Source organism: Cupressus sempervirens, chromosome 9, assembly GCF_028749045.1.
Source record: "Cupressus sempervirens isolate cs-2001-9-10 chromosome 9, ASM2874904v1, whole genome shotgun sequence".
NCBI lineage: Eukaryota > Viridiplantae > Streptophyta > Pinopsida > Cupressales > Cupressaceae > Cupressus > Cupressus sempervirens.
In genome coordinates this window covers 487,651,032-487,656,740 of record NC_143126.1, presented here as the reverse complement: position 1 = coordinate 487,656,740, position 5,709 = coordinate 487,651,032, and the positions used below count along the sequence as shown (strand labels likewise).

The following is a 5,709-nucleotide window of genomic DNA, read 5'->3' as shown; positions in this document are numbered from 1 at the left end:
TATTCTTCTAAGAGAACAAAAATTTTAGTTATTATGGAAAATAATAATCTAAATTTTTATCAATAACAATTCGAAACAATTTTAAATTCTTTTGTTCAAGCATTTTAAAATTATATTTCATGCCAATTACACTTCTCTAAATTATTTTAGTGATAGACCTAATAAAATATAATTTGGAGCACTTTGGTCACACAAAGTATTGTTTCTTATGCTAAATTCTCACAAAAAAAACAAATGATTATACAATTTATGTCAAGAAAATATACATTTTCATTAAATAAAAACACCAAACCCCATTAAAAAATCACATCTATTAAAAGCTACGAAACATGATCAATTGAAATACTCACTTTTTAACATAAAGAAGTGATTGTGGTACTAACAGCTACAAGTTGCCTCCCAAAGTATGATCCAAATTGAGAATTTTGGAGCAAGATGAGTAAGGTCCTAGATAGGGACATTACAAACATTGCTTCCATCTTTTCAAGTAAAGCTATATGACTCAAAAAAAAATCTAAAATTGTTCAAAAACTTTGGATATAACTCTAGAATTTACTAGTCAAGTTTCTAATCTAAAACTCATCAATTGGCACAATCAAATTATGTGTTCTCTAGAATTTACTACTCAAGTTTCTAATCTAAAACTCATCAATTGGCACAATCAAATTATGTGTTCTATAAGTGTTGAATGTTTTTAAATACGTATCCATAACCCTATGGAAAAATCTGAATTGCCTATACAACCAACATTTGTTAGTTCAAAATAGGGCCTTAAAGCTACCTTCATTCCATTCTGCATAAATGTTGTCATCTTCAAAAATCACCGAGAAGCATTCAAACAACGTCATCACATTTATTGCATTGAATGCAGAAGCCACAAGATGATACTGGAGCCTTATGAGCTGCTTTCAAAAGACTCTCCTAATTTGCATTTATGTACTCTAGTTGTATTATCTGTGTTCTTCCCAAGTAGTACAAATGATGACAAAACTATTAAAATCGTGGAGCTTCTGAACTCTTTTTTTGTTTTGTTTGATCATATATATTATCGTGTAAGTAATTTTTCTGAAATAGATTCAACAATGTTTCTTTTCCTAGATCATCATGTCACAATGATGTTGTTCAATGTAAGGAAAGAAGAGCGCCTCTTATTTCAGTAAGAGAATCTGTCAGATTATACCTTTATAAGTAATAAATGTATAACCTAGCAGCCAAAAGCTCAAGAGTTCTGTGACTTAATTGCTTCAAACAAAAAATGCCATTTAAAGAAAATCGCTTAGCATCGTGGTAATATTTTTGGTCAATCAAATAAATCACCACCAACAAGTATGCAAATATCTATAACTTTGGAAGAATGTTGTGCTTAGAAAAAACAATTCAAATTGTTGTTGAGGGAGTATTAACCTCCATATCATTTTTTTCTTCCTTAGGAAACTACGTCAGAAGGGGCAAGAGTAGTTTTCAAATAGATTGGATAGTAAAGAACATGTTGTAGTTTTCAGCTTCAAAAGTGATGAAAGAGCAGAGAAGGAAAATAGGTAGAGACATCAATTCTCCGTGGTATAAATTTTTTCATCATTCATGTTGAGGTTGGCCATCTATTAAAACACTTGGAAACTATGATTAGTTTAAAGATTTTTTTACAACCATGTAACAATCCTTAAAACTTTATTCACAAATTTGCATCTATTAAAATGAGGTATAACCTTTCAGATGTGCTTCCATTGTATTACAGTTTTTATGTGAAATCATTACTAGGCATATGTTGGATCTTTCACTGGAACTATAACACCTTAATTTGATCCCTTGTAACCATACTGCAGTCATAAATTTTGAGGTGTTTTAGATAACTTATGGTTTATCTCTTTTTACCAGTGCTAATTATTTTCCATGACTAATCATACTATAAATTCTCACTCCAAACCATAGATTTTCTTAGATGGGAAAGATTCATTTATTGGGAAAATCTCAAGAGAAAAACTCTAATCCTGGGTTGCTAAGTCAAGAGCACAGACCATTGATCAAAGGGAACAATAGATTGAAAAATAATACTTTCAAAATAGAACATCATTTGGTATAAGCTTGGATCTCGAAAGACTTTTTGTATCCTCTCTGACTGAAAAATCTTATTGATAAACTAATTTGTAAGAGGCCAAGACTCAAATAAATTGGCAGAACAAATGGTACTATGTTGTTTTGACTGGCAGTTGAATTCTTATCCCAGTTCTTTCTTTTAGAGTTACCTAGCCTTCTTGATCTGAAGGCTTCATTGGACTAGTCCTTTACACAAACATTAAATGAACTTTGATAATAGTTTCTTGATGTTTGATTACAACCTTTTGGTTTACTGCAGTTCTATATGAAACTGGAAGAAAAGATGACTGTTAAGGAAGCTGAGATGAAGAAAATACAAGTAAAAACATAGGTATATCTTGAATGTGATTCTATGAAAATTTTAATCTAACTCATAGATTAGTATAACATCCTTATTTTAATAGAGTTGTGGGAAGACATATATTGTTGTTTCTTCTTCTTAAATAATGGTCTAAATGGAGGCTGAAATAAAACAACTACAAGAAAGGCTCACTTTCAAAGCCACACCTATGCTCACCTTCTATCAAGAAGCATCATCAACAAAATCAAACAACAAAAATGTACAGTAATTATACTGGAACATGGAACAAAGCTTGTAAAGTTTTAGAAAAAGAGTATGCTTTGTTCATAGATAAGTTTTTTGAATATAGCTTTTGAATTTTTCAACAAATGTAAAATGAACATTGGGATTTTCGATAACATTATTTCTTATGCTCTAGTTACCTTGATACTCCTAAGAGAGGCAGATGCAAGTCATTATAGTTTGTAAGTTGTTATTTCTGGATTTGATTATGTGGGAGTCTTTCCATGAAACTCACATGCAAGCAAATCTAGGAACAACAACTTACAATTCCGTGGTTGTGAAAATCTGATAGCATGAACATGATAGTATGATTATTACAATCTTTCAGCTTAGTCATGTCCTTGAAGTTACTGGTTCATATTTATATTTTTTGCATAAGCATAGAATCTAAAAAGCATTTACCGATTGTTGCAGGTTTCGCAAAGCTTTGCAAAGTCACTTAACCTTGGAAAGAATAGTATTACCTCAGGAACATAATTAGATTCTAGCATTGTACCTAATCACAACAGAATTTCTATACAAGGAGCCAAGAGCAACAAAGTCCATGTGATGTCCCTTGTCTGATTCCTCCAAAATTTGGAACTATTAACTCAAAGTTTCTATTCAATTCAAGATTCTCATCCTTAAATAAACTTATATGTTGATGATAAATGATATCACTATATATGTTGATTGTCATTATGATACACAATTGATATATCTTGTCATGAACGTCTTATTATGATAATTTGTATCACTTGATACATTCTATGATGATATTACTTAAAATGATACCTTATAGATGTATTTAAAGTTTGTTTACTAATTCCATGCTTTACTAGTTTCTTGCATATAATTCTTACCTCTCTTATTCTATACTTAGTTAATGGTTCTCTTCGCATATATTCCTACTAAACACTCTTTAGTACCTTTAACCCCGTAATGCTCCTTTGCATCATAATATCCTTATCTTTGAATTTATGAACTTGATTAATTTATTGTCATTTTAATAACTCTTCTAGAATGCTTCAAAACATGTATGCAAAATAATCTCTTTATGAAAGATCATGAGTAATTGTCGATGGGCTTTCACCTGGGCGAGAGCCCATTAGATTCATTTCACGCAACTGGAGACATCGATCGTCAAAGATTTCTCAGCTTACATTCTCAACGAGAGGATAAAAGCACTGTGGAGAGGCATTGAAGCGGTGGGTGTTTATAGTTTTATCACCTGGTGCCATGTCATGACTCGATGTTTGACAACTATTATTCATTTAAGTTGGCACACACATAGTAGTCCCTCCATTCTTAACAAACATCACCAGGTGAAGTTTAGATTCACCGCAGTGGGGAACTGTATATTGCTTGCTTCCTCCCTTGATGAGATCATTCTTGTCCGCCAAGCTTCAGTGGTGTTTTACAAGTGCTCACATAGTTGTTATTAGAACTAAAATTTTGTGTGTTCGCTTGATTTGATTTGATCTTACAGTGCATTAATTTTGATTCATTAGTCTTGAGCAGGTTAAACAAGGATTCAAGCTCTGTACCCACTCTCCACCTCTGCCATACAACTTATATTTGAATGTCAGCTGAATTGATTGAGGTAATTGCATACAAATAGTTTGTTCTATATTTTCCAGAGCGAAACATTGGGAAAATTCACTGCTACCTGAGAGTTATTGTTGGCTATCAGATATATGGTTGGAAACCCTTTTTATGGGGCATTTTTGATTTGTTGTTGTTGTGTGGAATGAGGCAAACCGTGTTTAAATTTTTTTTGTTTTCACTGTTAACGAGTTGGAATTCTGGTCGGGTTGGGGTCAATAAATTTATTGCCAAATCATTGAATTTGCAGCTCTGTAATTTGAATTCGTTTGGTGTATTCTTTCATCTTTTTGTACAGGAAGATTATGGGTATGGTGTCTTTCGTGATCATTGTACATCCGTTTGGGCTAAGGTAAGGTTGTCGAATCCCCTAGGCTTTATTTTTGTTAACATTGATTTGAAAATTAAAGTTAATTGTGTGTAATGTTAGAGATCTATGTGTTCCTCCTGCAGCTTGTCTCAATTTGTTTTGGAAGGCTCGAAGTATTCCAATAAAATGAAATGAATTGTATGTTAAAGATTCTAGTTTTCCAGGGGAATATGCTTTTTATTTCCAATGTCAATTTAATGGAAAACTGATACGAACATGTGTATTATACCCACATGAAAGACAAGGCGGAGATTGTAGCATTGAAAAGGCACTCTTGTTATCTTACAATGTTGTCTTATGTATTTTTTTTCTCTACAAGAAGCAAATAATGATTTGCAAGATTGTATGTGCAAGATGCTTGATCTACCCTAGAAACAAACTCTACAACTTTTTAGTTTGATAATGGCTCATTCAAGCTACTGATTTGAAAGTCATAATCTAGCATCTTCTGAAATTGAAACCAGTCACATGTGGGCATAGGCATTGAGTTACATGAAAAATCCAAAATGTTACAAAGATAGTTTTCCATTATAAGACTTTACATTATTTTACTTTTTATGTATTTAGATAGTGGCTGGTTGGGGTTTGAGATGGAAATGATTTTTCCTGTTTTTATATGGTTTTTTATTAATGATTCATGGGTGGTTGTGGTAAAGCTGGTAGAGGACACAAAAAATCAGAATTTTGCAGTATGGATTTTGGAGATTGTATTGGCTCCTGCATATAGTACTGTATCTCTCTCAATCACTATGCTCACCTACTACTGGAAATGGAAAGTTGAGTGCCTGTGTAATTCCTTGGTGGATGTTATAGTGCAATGTAGGTTTTGATTAAAATAAAGGTCTACTTTTATGATCTACATTTACTGTATTCTATATTTTCAAAATATTTTTTTGTGGTCTGTACAAATCGACCCCCAACCTATCTGCTTTACACTTGCACCTGTTCCGGTGCAAGCACTAGTAAGATATAAGATGTGATGTTCTCTCTTACTATTTATGTCAAAAGATGGGGATAACCACCCTTATCAATCAATAGGTAGGGATACCATGATTGACAAACAATGTGTTTGTATACT

The 5,709-nt window shown here is 32.4% G+C and overlaps 1 pseudogene; it reads right to left on the bottom strand.

Moving 5' to 3' along the window:
* Window positions 1–638: 638 nt before the first annotated feature.
* LOC149539454 (putative 26S proteasome non-ATPase regulatory subunit 3 pseudogene) lies at window positions 639–3,168 on the bottom strand (annotated as a pseudogene).
* Window positions 3,169–5,709: the final 2,541 nt, after the last annotated feature.